The sequence below is a fragment of the Heptranchias perlo genome, chromosome 11, assembly GCF_035084215.1.
Source record: "Heptranchias perlo isolate sHepPer1 chromosome 11, sHepPer1.hap1, whole genome shotgun sequence".
Taxonomy (NCBI): Eukaryota; Metazoa; Chordata; class Chondrichthyes; order Hexanchiformes; family Hexanchidae; genus Heptranchias; species Heptranchias perlo.
The window spans coordinates 56,860,182-56,873,022 of NC_090335.1; the positions used below are offsets into that span (position 1 = coordinate 56,860,182).

The 12,841-nt window shown below is 43.0% G+C and overlaps 1 protein-coding gene across 2 annotated transcripts in view; it reads right to left on the reverse strand.

Annotated features, from left to right (window-relative positions):
* The window catches only part of tfg (trafficking from ER to golgi regulator), a 135,237-nt gene extending 126,616 nt beyond the window's left edge, over window positions 1-8,621 (reverse strand). For both annotated transcript variants that reach the window (XM_067993103.1, XM_067993102.1), the window contains exon 1: window positions 8,514-8,621. The gene's annotated coding sequence lies outside the window, so the exon portion shown is untranslated. The remainder of the gene's footprint in view (window positions 1-8,513) is intronic.
* Window positions 8,622-12,841: the final 4,220 nt, after the last annotated feature.

The following is a 12,841-nucleotide window of genomic DNA, read 5'->3' on the forward strand; positions in this document are numbered from 1 at the left end:
CATGAGCTGAAGTTTATGAAAGAAGGAGAATGGGAGAACAGCCAGAAGAGCACTGGAGGTGATAAAGGCATGGATGAGGGTGTCGGCAGAAGATGGGCTGAAGCAGGGGTGGGGGACAGGTTATGGAGGTGAAAGCGGCAGCATATAGATGGGGATAGACAAAAGGTAACAATGCGGGGCGGGTAGAGAAACCATTGCTGAAGATGCTGTAGATATGATTGTATAGGTAAGAGTAGAACTAAGCGAGGGCAGTACCATGGAGCTGAACAATGGAGAAGCATTGGGGGAGGATGGTGTGGTCAAGAGAGGTTGAAAAGGACAAGGAGGGCTGGTGCACCATGGTGCATGGTCGCAGAGGATGTCATTTGTGGCTTTGATGGGGGCCACGTCAGTGCTGTGGCAGGAGCAGAAATGGAAACATTTCAAAATAGAGGTACGAAAAAGATAGGCACAGATTTGAGAGGCAACAACATATTCAAGGGCCACATGAAAGGGTGACCTTCAGCATATGCAGAAAACCAGTGGGTTGGCATGCGTGGCTTTGCACTGCATGAAGATCAAAAGCAAGAGATTAATTCCATCCATTTAGAATGTGTGCGATTACAAAGCCAAGGAACTGAATAACAACCTCTACAATAGACCGAGTGAACAGAAACAAGGAAAGGGGATTACAGCAGATAATGCTGGTATGACGCAGGAATGATACACTAAATGGCTTTAAAATTGTCATGTCATACTAGTGTTCTCAGCCTGCCCAAAAGCAAGAAAGCCAGGGTAAGAGGGCAAATAATGTTCAGAATGAGTGCAGCTCCAACAACACTCAAGAAGCTTGACACCATCCAGGACAAAGCAACCCGCTTGACTGGCACCCCATCCACCACCCTAAACATTCACTCCCTTCACCACTGGCACACTGTGGCTGCAGTGTGTACCATCCACAGGATGCATTGCAGCAATTCACCTAGGCTTCTTCGACAGCACCTCCCAAACCCGCGACCTCTATCACCTAGAAGGACAAGGGCAGCAGGCACATGGGAACAACACCACCTGCACATTCCCCTCCAAGTCACGCACCATTCCGACTTGGAAGTATATCGCCGTTCCTGGGTCAAAATCCTGGAACTCCCTACCTAACAGCACTGTGGGAGAACCTTCACTAGACGGACTGCAGCGGTTCAAGGCGGCGGCTCACCACCACCTTCTCGAGGGCAATTAGGGATGGGCAATAAATGCTGGCCTTGCCAGCGACGCCCACATCCCACAAACAAATACAAAAAAAAGGCCAAGCAAATATCACGTAATTCCTCAGTTGCTACAATTAACTCTTCCACAAATTCCCCAAATGATAAAGGGATTACCAGCTGTGTGATCAGTCAAGAACAGGTCGCTTTACCACCAGGACCTGGTTTAGGATTCAGTCCAGATTGACAGGAGGTCACATTTTAGTGTCAAGCAACTCTGGATTTTCTATTACTTTTAGATCATAGATTTTCAAACTGTGGTTCATGAATTTATTAGATTTCTGATTTTCAAAGCAAGCATGCTGGGCCCAAACAAGTTAACTGAGAAGTATAAAATTGCCCAAAGAGAAGTGCTGCTTACTTTTATTTTTTTTAAAAGGCATTTTTTACAGACAGCTGTGCTTCTCTCTAGGCTCAGGATCAGAGGAAAGCTTCACCTGTTCTTCTTTGGGATGAGACGTTAAAATGGGGCCCCATCTGCCCTCTCAGGCGGACATAAATGATTCCATGGTAGTATTCGAAGAAGAGCAGGGGAGTTCTCCCAGTGTCCTGGTCAATATTTAACCTTTAACCAACGCTTAAAACAGATTATGTGGTCATTTATTTCATTGCTGTTTGTCGAATCTTCCTGTGAGCAAATTGGCTTCCGTGTTTCCTACATTACAACAATGACTACATTTCAAAAGTATTCAATAGGCTGTAAAGTGATTTGGGACATCCTGAGGTTGTGAAAGGCACTATATAAATGCAAGTTATTTCTCTCTTTTTTTTTTACCTGCCTTTTTTTGGCCACACACCGCACGAACCAGGGCCCCAGGACAAATTGCAGAAGAAAAGCATGGATCAAGGCAAACATGGCTGACTGACTGGGTCTCAACCTAAAAAAATCACCTGAGAAGCTGAAAGATCCCAGGTCCAGAGAGAAACACTGCCAACTAAGAGACATATTTACAATTCTCAACTGTCCAGGCGTGCATCTGCTCAGTTTGTCTTCTCACACCCAAGACCTGCTGCACCTAACAATGAAAAGAAGCTAAAAAGGCAGCACAGGATCTGTGGTAAAAACAAAGAAATGGAGGGAGGGGGGAGACTGATTGAAAAAAACAAGAACAAGAAAAGAAAAAAAAAATCAGCATGGGAGAGAAAAAAAATAGGAAAGTGGGAATAGGAATAAGAAACAGGGAGAAAGTGAGGAAAAACCGAGTGAAACAAGAGTCAGTGAGAGAGAGAAAAATCAGATTGCAAATGACACAAAAAGAGAAACAAACAGCAAGAGACAGAGTTGCTACGGGTTCTACAAGGTCATCATTTTTTTTGTACATTTCAGGTTGGGTATACAATGTGCTTGCTGCAAAAGCACGGCCTCTTCAGAATCCCACATTTCAATTATCTTTTTTTTTTAAATTTGATTACTTAATAACAAGTTGTTTCTTTAGCTGTGTACCAATACAAAACCTTTTTTTGAAATGAAAGCACAGTTGAGTAGTTATCACTTTCTTTTGGAACTTGAGAGAGGGGCCCAACACATTGAACAATTTCACAACCACTGCTCTGGACAACCCTAAGCTCTGTAAAGCCAAATCAACACCCAGCTCAATAAGACTATCAGGGAATGTCTCCTTCAACCGTCAAAGGAAAATGGAATCTGATAATATAGCAGCTAGCCACTCTTCTACTCTCCTGCTAGTTCACCCTCCCTCCTTGCCCCCTTGGTCTTGCGCACTAAAATTCAGGCACAATTTTTTTTTAAAATATACCCTCGAATGCACGCAATCTTTACATAAGTAGACAACTGTTAAGACGCTCCAGTTTTTGTTTCAATAAATTTTTCATTTTAGCATTTGTAACAGAAGGGACAAGTGAGAACATGCTGCTAGTTGGGACAGCAAATCAATGGTGGCAGGGCAGGAACTTACTTGAATGCAATTTTTTTTTTGAATGCCTATTGTAAACCCACACCTAGCTCCATGCCTCACACAAGATATGGCATCAGACAACTATAAGCATCCAAAGGAAAAACAGCTTAGTCAGCTTCAATATTCAACTCCATAGCACCAAACTGTTCATGAATTGTCTTCCTAAAACATACAGATCAGTAAAGCCCCAGGAACGACGCTGTTCTGTGCTGAAATAGCTGAACTCAGCCAAGCAGCAGTTGTGACGCTATAAGCTCAGCCAGGATTTGCATTCCCCATCAGCATCTAGCGATTCCTGGTGCAAAGACTGCCAATGTAGATGCAGGGCAAAGAGAGGGTCAAGGCACAGCTGTGATATCCCCAACAGTTAAATAACCTGCCAAACGCTCAATTTCTAGGCTCATGCATGAAGAATGGTCACCTGGGCAAGGTACTGAAGGGCTGCTGGGAACGAGGGAACCACATTTCCACAAGAGACAGCATCTTCATAGAAAGTTACGGCACAGAAGGAGGTCATTTGGCCCATCGGCCCATCATGTCCATGCCGGCCGAAAAAGAGCTATCCAGCTTAATCCCACTTTCCGGCACTTGGTCCGTAGCCCTGTAGGTTACGGCATTTCAAGTGCACATCCAATTACTTTCTAAATGAGTTGAGGGTTTCTGCCTCTACCATCCTTTCAGGCAGTGAGTTCCAGGACCTCCCCCCCCCCCACCATCCTCTGGGTGAAAAATATTCTCCTCAGCTCCACTCTAATCCTTCTACCAATTACTTTAAATCTATGCCCCTGGTCACTGACCCCTCTGCTAAGGGAAATAGGTCCTCCCTATCCATTCTATCTAGGCCCCTCATAATTTTATATACCTCAATTAAATCTCCCCTCAGCCTCCTTTGTGCCAAAGAAAACAACCCCAGCCTATCCCATCTTTCCTCATAGCTAAAATTCTCCAGCCCTGGCAACATCCTCGTAAATCTCCTCTGTACCCTCTCTGTGCAATCACATCTTTCCTGTAATGTGGTGACCAGAACTGTACACAGTACTCTAGCTGTGGCCTAACCAATGTTTTATACAATGACGTCTTCAGGAAAAGATGGGGAGAAACTGGGTAAAAACTGTCAGATATTTTTCACATACGTAAAAAGTCTGTTTGATAAACACATAATTACCTTACCACAAACATCAAAAGTAAAGTGCGTTAGCCTTGCCTTTCCTCAAAATTAGAGTTGCAAATCTGTACCAGGCTGTCTAGAGAAGTGCTGAGCGCTCCTAATAGATGATCCTTCTCTCTCCTCTAGCCTCCAACCTCTCTCATCTTTCTCTATCTTATCAAAAATGCTATGACAGTGCTCTTCTGGACTCTCCTCTTTTATTCCTTTTACACTGCAAATGTACCATCCTACTCACTCTTTCATTCACTTCTGTGTTGAGATCAACCACGTTGTTTCCTACTCTATTCTTTCTTTCCCAGGTCCTCAAAATTTATCTTGACCTTATCTTCCCAATTCCAGTTCCTTCAACAATCCTTTAAAATCCAAATTTAGCACCTTTAATCACTACTTCCAATTTACCTCAACTCTTTTCAGCCTTGGTCATGTCCTGCAGTATTGGCCTTACCCTTTCAAGGCTGACTGGATTTCAATTCCAAAAGATACTGACTACACGGTGCTCTTACCTATTTGTAATAGCTCCCTCCCTAAACCCCTCCATCCCTTCTGCACCTTTATAAGCTTCCTTAAAATCCACCTCTTTGACTCCAAGCCTTTAGTCACCTTTCAATTCCTCAAAATGGCTTAACAGCGGTTCATTTCTTTTTCAGTGAGATGTCTTGGGACATTTCGAGATTAAATATAAATGCAAGTAGTTGTTACAATAAGTCTCTATTTCCACTACATTGTACTGTTGCAGACAAAGCAAATTTTCATATGTTGCTCACTAGGCCCACTTCCTTAACATTTAGCCCTAGAATTGACTCAGGTCTTAAAGTACATTAATACTCCATTTCTGTGAAAGAGTGGTGTGAGGCATGAAAAACTTTACAAAAGGAAAAATAAATAATCACTATGAGAAAAATAACTGATTTACATTAATTCATAACCAAGGAAGACCTTCACTCAAACAACAACTTACTTATCAAAGATTTACCATGTACATCATAACAAAATCCAGCCACATTAAGAGGTACTGTTAATCTGAAAAAATTTTAATTTCATAATCACAATCATCAAATGTGAAGTAAACTCCAAAAAGGTGGAAAATTTTGTTCAATGAGCAAATAAGTTAAAAGTTATATTGATCCAATTCAGCACATTAGAGACTAAATAAACCAGTGTCTTCCTTTATCAGATTTAACCCACATTTTTCCATTATTCAATATTGTTCACTTTCTCCATTTAAATATATATCAATAAAAACAATTGCATTTTAACGAAACACAAAAGGCAAATAATCAGATTGCAGTAATTCACTTAAAAGACTAAGTTTCTCACAACTCCCAAATTCTGACTCCATTTTTCCTCCACCCTCAAACTGAAAATTTTTTGATTGCATCCTAATCTCATGTACTTTGCCTTTAATCATAGTTGATCAAGTTATAATGAATCATAAAGTTTCAAAACTCTTATGGTTATACTTGGGAACAGTCACCCATCAGGAATTTTATACGGCCCTCTGGAATAAAAAAAAGTGTTTAACAAAGGTTAAGCACATTCTATTAACTAAATAACTCTGATTACACTTCAAAAGTAATCCTTCGGTTGTTAAATGCTTTGGATGTCTTGAGGACATGAAAAGCACTATATAAATGCAAGTTTGAACTTTCTCAAAGGAACCACCTTTCCAAAATGATCAAAGTATAACATCCACTGAAAATATTGACAACCTTGTGACATCTTGAAACAAGAGAAACACTGGCAGGTCCTAACTCATACCACTTCAATCCAGGTTACTTAGCCAACTGCAGAACAGCATAGATGCCAACTATGAGAACTTTGTAGTCTGTACTTTCCCACTTGAAAGAGCTGTCCTGAGATACATGTGGTGCCACAGGAGAAAATAGAGGGGAAAATTCAGAATATCCTTTCTAGTCTCAAGAATCATCCTGTAATTTCAATTTTCAGTCTACAGAGACTCATAGTAGCAACATCTCAGTGGTTGATGTCATAGTGACAGCACAGCTTTGAAGTTTGGCTGGAGTGGGAGCAGGCAGTCCAGAGATGTAATGAAGGGTAAAATAAGGCTACAGTGTCCAAACTGTGGCTCCTGAATACTGGCAAGCCAACCCTTCAAAACCCAGGCAACAGGCTTCCAATTGTGCTCATTTGCTAGTTTGTTCATTTGAATTTTGCATGCCCAATGGTCTGACTGTTCTTGCCTCACTGGAGGATAAATCCAAAATCAAAATCTGTTATCAACAACTTGAAGTATAAGCAAATGTAATGGAAACATGGATTTAAACTGTATTTGTGGAAGCTGAGACTCCATAGTATATGCAGCATTGTGGCCCAAAAGCTTTGACACCACCGTAATAGAATGTACACACCTTTTATTTTTGGATGGAAAAGTATGTCCTTTTTTTGACATGTACTGAATACACATTTTTAATTTTTGGAGACTAAGGTACAGATTAAATGTGGTGTGCTATGCCCAGTTCTCAACATATCTTCCACATACATACACGCACTATGTTCACACATCATCCATATCTGATCTCCATTATCATTATGCACTATGTAAATCCATAGTAAAACATCAGATCCTGATTCCAAAACCATAAGACAGCAAATAACAAAGTCAAGGCAATATAGGCAGCCATCTTCTGATGAAGAATGTACAGCTCTGTGGCAGTTACTGTAATGAAGCCACTTTTTCCATACAGTACTATTGATGATTCACTTTGAGACCAAGGCCTAAAAATCACTTTTGGCAATATTAGCATACAAAAGCTTAATACATTCATATTACATTTCTTTGACTGCTATTTTAACAAAGGTGTTGACCAGTTTAAAATAAATGAGATGACAATTGTTAAAATAGCAGGAAACATTATATTAATATCACCAAGTTATTTCTAGGCTTAAAAAGTATTGTTATAGCAAAAAGCACAAGTTACAAAGGGATATATATTATTTTGTTATAGATTATATTCCATCAGAAAATGTTATTTACATATGAAAAATGTGATCCAAAATGCTGAAAAATACACCAGTCTTCTGGGGGACATGTTCCCATACCACCACCCACCCCAAAGAAAACAAATCTCTTACATGTGCAGTATGTCCACATTTACAATTACCACTGTCTGTTGTCACGTGCAGGTTGTCACTGGTTGACAATGAATAAGGGCCACTTTGGGAAAAGGCAGAGTGTGACAGAAGTTGGTTAGAATGGATAAATCTGGAATATTCACTATTCTGCTCAACAGTAGTTAATAAACACTGGACTGTCTCAAAGAATTGGGCTCCGGTCAACCCCAAAGGCACTTCTGGGAGGCACATGTAAGAACATAGGCTAAGTGACACACAATCAAACTGCAAATGACTCCTAAAATACTCATTTGATTCATCTTACCCTCCACGAACAGAACTCACTGTGGTGCACCATATATCCAGAACTGTCCACTAGGTCATGAGTGCAGCAACCAACACATTAGTAACAATGTAACCGAAAGTAAAACCCAATTTCAAGGCAAACTACGTTCAAAATGTTCTATCGGATTCTTATACAAGAAAACAAAATAGTTTTGAATCACTAGTTATAAGAGCTTTCTGGCAGAAAAATCATCTGGTCAGATAAACAGTAGCTGTTTCTTTAGATTCGTCACTTTTTGAAGGAGATAAAATGCTTTTTCATCCTGGACATGTTGCTTTTCACCACAATTTATTTAATGCCTTTATGTTATGCACACAAAGCCTCCCATTGATAAAGCGCCGAGTGCCCTCAGTCCCAGGCCCTTCCATGTGACAATCATTGTCTCCCCACTGAAACAGAACTCCAGTCCAATCTGACAACACGCCTGCGCACTGGCGCAAATATATTTCCTGCTAAATAATGCGCACCATCTCTTCCGGCAAATAAATTACCCCTTTAAGAATAAAAGGTGGTACATTTTTAATCGGAAACGGAACGCAAAAGCCCAACACGCGGGCCTCGGCACGGAGGGAAAGCGAGGCCTAGAGTTAAGTGAAGGGTAACTAGGTGAGCGTTTAAATGACTGAAAGGCACCGGCCCAGCCCGGTCAGGCCAGGCCCGGCCCGGTCCGGCTTCTTGTTTCCACCTCTTTCACGATTTAAAGGCGACCCCCGCCGTTCGTTCAAGGGCCGGCGTCAATGCGGGAGCTTTAAAGAAAGTGTAGTACAGACCTGTGGAAGGAGGTTTAAAGCGAGCTCCGCGGCGGCCCGTCCCCCAGCGTTTCACTGAGACGGGAAATCCCTCCTCTCCGACCTAATCTGGACGTGGCAAATCGCAGCGAGCCTGCGCGCACACCTTTGAACTTTGAAGTTGGCATTTTTTTTCCCCCCCTGCAATAAAGATGAGTCATATTAACTGTGTGAGCTGGTTGAGTGCAGTGAAAGCACAGCTTCAGGAGTCCAAACACCGGAATCACTTCACAACAGCTTCTAATGGACTATTTGTCCTAAAGCATTTCTATTGTATAAAAAAAAATTGTTCTCGTCATTTTGTGCTGAGTGATCAAACAAACTGAATTATAGTTTGCCAAGTTTAGTGACTGAGAATTGACATAGGAACAGGAGTAGGCCATTCAGCCCCTCGTGCCTGCTCCGCCATTTGATAAGATCATAACTGATCTGTGATCTAACTCCATATACCCGCCTTTGGCCCATATCCCTTAATACCTTTGGTTGCCAAAAAGCTATCCATCTCAGATTTAAATTTGTAAAGAATCTTACAACACCAGGTTATAGTCCAACAATTTTATTTGAAAATCACAAGCTTTCGGAGGCTTTCTCTTTCGTCAGGTGAATGTGGGAATCCTTGAACGTTTCGCATTTATATTCAGAGAACAATACCTGGTGATTACAGATAATCTTTCCAACTGCCCGTTGTCAAGGCAATCAAAGTGTTCAGACAGAGAGGTGTTACCTACAGGACCACCGAATATACAAACGGCCAGAACACAAGACAGAGGGAGAGAGGGAGAAACATCCGAAAGGAAGAGAAAGACAGAGAATGACCCGTTGTATTAAAAACAGATAACTTTCATTCACTGGTGGGGTTACGTGTAGCGTGACATGAAACCAAGATCCCGTTTGAGGCCGTCCTCATGGGTGCAGAACTTGGCTATCAATTTCTGCTCGACGATTTTGTGTTGTCGTGTGTCTCAAAGGCCGCCTTGGAGAACGCTTACCCAAAGATCAGTGGCTGAATGTCCTTGACTGCTGAAGTGTTCCCCAACTGGGAGGGAACCCTCCTGTCTGGCGATTGTTGCGCGGTGTCCATTCATCTGTTGTCGCAGTGTCTGTATGGTCTCGCCAATGTACCATGCTCCGGGGCATCCTTTCCTGCAACATATGAGATAGACAACATTGGCCGAGTCACAGGAGTATGAACCGTGTACCTGGTGGGTGGTGTCCTCTCGTGTGATGGTGGTATCTGTGTCGATGATCTGGCATGTCTTGCAGAGGTTGCCGTGGCAGGGTTGTGTGGTGTCGTGGACGCTGTTCTCCTGAAAGCTGGGTAATTTGCTGCGAACGATGGTCTGTTTGAGGTTGGGTGGCTGTTTGAAGGCGAGTAGTGGAGGTGTGGGGATGGCCTTAGGGAGGTGTTCGTCGTCATCGATGACATGTTGAAGGCTGCGGAGAACATGGCGTAGTTTCTCCGCTCCGGGGAAGTACTGGACGACGAAGGGTACCCTGTTGGTTGCGTCCCGTGTTAGTCTTCTGAGGAGGTCTGTGCAATTTTTCGCTGTGGCCCGTCGGAACTGTCGATCGACGAGTCGAACGTCATATCCCGTTCTTACGAGGGCGTCTTTCAGCGTCAGTAGGTGTCCATCGCGTTCCTCCTCGTCTGAGCAGATCCTGTGTATTCGCAGGGCCTGTCCATAGGGGATGGCCTCTTTGACGTGGTTCGGGTGGAAGCTGGAAAAGTGGAGCATCGTGAGGTTGTCCGTGGGCTTGCGGTAGAGTGAGGTGCTGAGGTGCCCGTCTTTGATGGAGATTCATGTGTCCAAGAAAGAAACCGATTCTGAGGAGTAGTCCATCAAGCTCACCATGGACTACGTGCAACAATCGCCAGACAGGAGGGTTCCCTCCCAGTCGGGGAACACTTCAGCAGTCAAGGACATTCAGCCACCGATCTTCGGGTAAGCGTTCTCCAAGGCGGCCTTCGAGACACACGACAACGCAAAATCGTCGAGCAGAAATTGATTGCCAAGTTCCGCACCCATGACGAGAGCCTCAACCGGGATCTTGGGTTCATGTCACGCTACACGTAACCCCACCAGCGAATGAAAGTTATCTGTTTTTAATACAACAGGTCATTCTCTGTCTTTCTCTTCCTTTCGGATGTTTCTCCCTCTCTCTCTCTCTGTCTTGTGTTCTGGCCGTTTGTATATTCGGTGGTCCTGTAGGTAACACCTCTCTGTCTGAACACTTTGATTGCCTTGACAACGGGCAGTTGGAAAGATTATCTGTAATCACCAGGTATTGTTCTCTGAATATAAATGCGAAACGTTCAAGGATTCCCACATTCACCTGACGAAAGAGAAAGCCTCCGAAAGCTTGTGATTTTCAAATAAAATTGTTGGACTATAACCTGGTGTTGTAAGATTCTTACATTTGTCAACCCCAGTCCATCACCGGCATCTCCACATCACAGATTTAAATTTAGCAATTGAGCTAGTATCAATGAGAAGAGAGTTCCAAATTTCTATCACCCTTTGTGTGTAGAAACGTTTTCTAATCTCGCTCCTGAAAGGTCTGGCTCTAATTTTTAGACTGTGCCCCCTACTCCTAAGATCCCCAACCAGCAGAAATAGTTTCTCTCTATCCACCCTATCTGTTCCCCTTAATATCTTATAAACTTCGATTAGATCACCCCTTAACCTTCAAAACTCGAGAATACAACCCCAATTTGTGTAATCTCTCCTCATAACTTAACCCTTGAAGTCCGGGTATCATTCAAGTAAACCTACGCTGCACTCCCTCCAAGGCCAATATGTCCTTCCGAAGGTGCCCAGAACTGCTTACAGTACTCCAGGTGCGGTCTAACCAGGGTTTTGTATAGCTGCAGCATAACTTCTGCCCCCTTGTACTCTAGTCCTCTAGATATAAAGGCCAGCATTCCATTAGCCTGATTGATTATTTTCTGCACCTGTTCATGACACTTCAATGATCTATGTACCTGAACCCCTAAGTTCCTTTGGACATCCACTGTTTTAACTTTTTACCATTTAGAAAGTACCCTGTTCTATCCTTTTTTGATCCAAAGTGGATGACCTCACATTTGTCTACATTGAATTCCATTTGCCACAGTTTTGCCCATTCACCTATCAATATCGCTGAAGCCTGACAGAAACTTAAAAATTGAAACTTTAAAATTGAACTAAAACAGTTGATAGCAATTTATATTAGATTTTAAAGAGATTAGCCCTTAAACTCCCACACTCACCAAACTCTCAGCTTGTCACACCCTGTGCCCGCAGCACTCAGTGCCCAAGAGGAGATGGGCAAGAGGAGTCTGGTTTATTTTGCTCAACCAGACCAACCCAAACTTTGCTGTTGTGGAAATTATAATATGGCAACTTGTAAAAACTTTCAGGAGTTTTACTGAAATTTGAGTGTTGAATGCTGTCTTTCTGGACCCTGAGCTAAGCTACCAACCCCATATCGTCTCCATCACAAAAATCGCCTACTTCCACCTCCGTAACATCGCCCACCTCTGCGCGCCCCCTCCCCCCCGCCCCACACCACGGCCAATCTGCTGCCGAATCTCATCTATGCCTTTGTCACCTCTGGACTTGACTATTCCAAAGCTTTCCTGGCTGGCCTCCCATCCTTCACCTTCTATAAACTTCATCTCATCCAAACCTCTGCTACCTATATCCTATCCCACACTGTCCCGCTCATCCATCACCCTCGTGCTTGCCGACCTATTTCGGCTTCCAGTCCCCCAGCACCTCAAATTTAAAATTCTCATCCTCATATTTAAATCCCTGAATGACCTTGCTCCTATCTCTGTAACCTCCCACACCCCTACAACCCCCCCGTTCCTCCGACTCTGGCATCTTGTGCATTCCCCACTTCTCTCCACCACTGGCGGCCATGCCTTTAGCCGTCTAGGCCCTACGCTCTTGAATTCCCTCCCGAAACCTCTTTGGCTCTCCACCTCCCTCTCCCGCTTTAAGACCCTCCTTAAAACCCACCTCTAACTAAGCTTTTTGTTATCTCCCAGTATCTACTGCTTTGGTGCAATATCCATTTTTGTCTGATTATGCTTCTGCAGAGTACCTTGGATGCTCTGCGGAAGCGTAATTTTCCTACATTAAAGGCACTATATAAATGCAAGTAGTAGTTGTACTGAACCAAAATTTTACAAAAGTTAGTCAATGTCAGCCAGCAGTCAATATGCATATTCACAAAGTAATTTAACCTGTCCAGTGCTAATTTTGTGCTATCATTTTCAGGCTAAATGAGGTCATGAGTGACAATGCCATTGACTAGTAGTAATA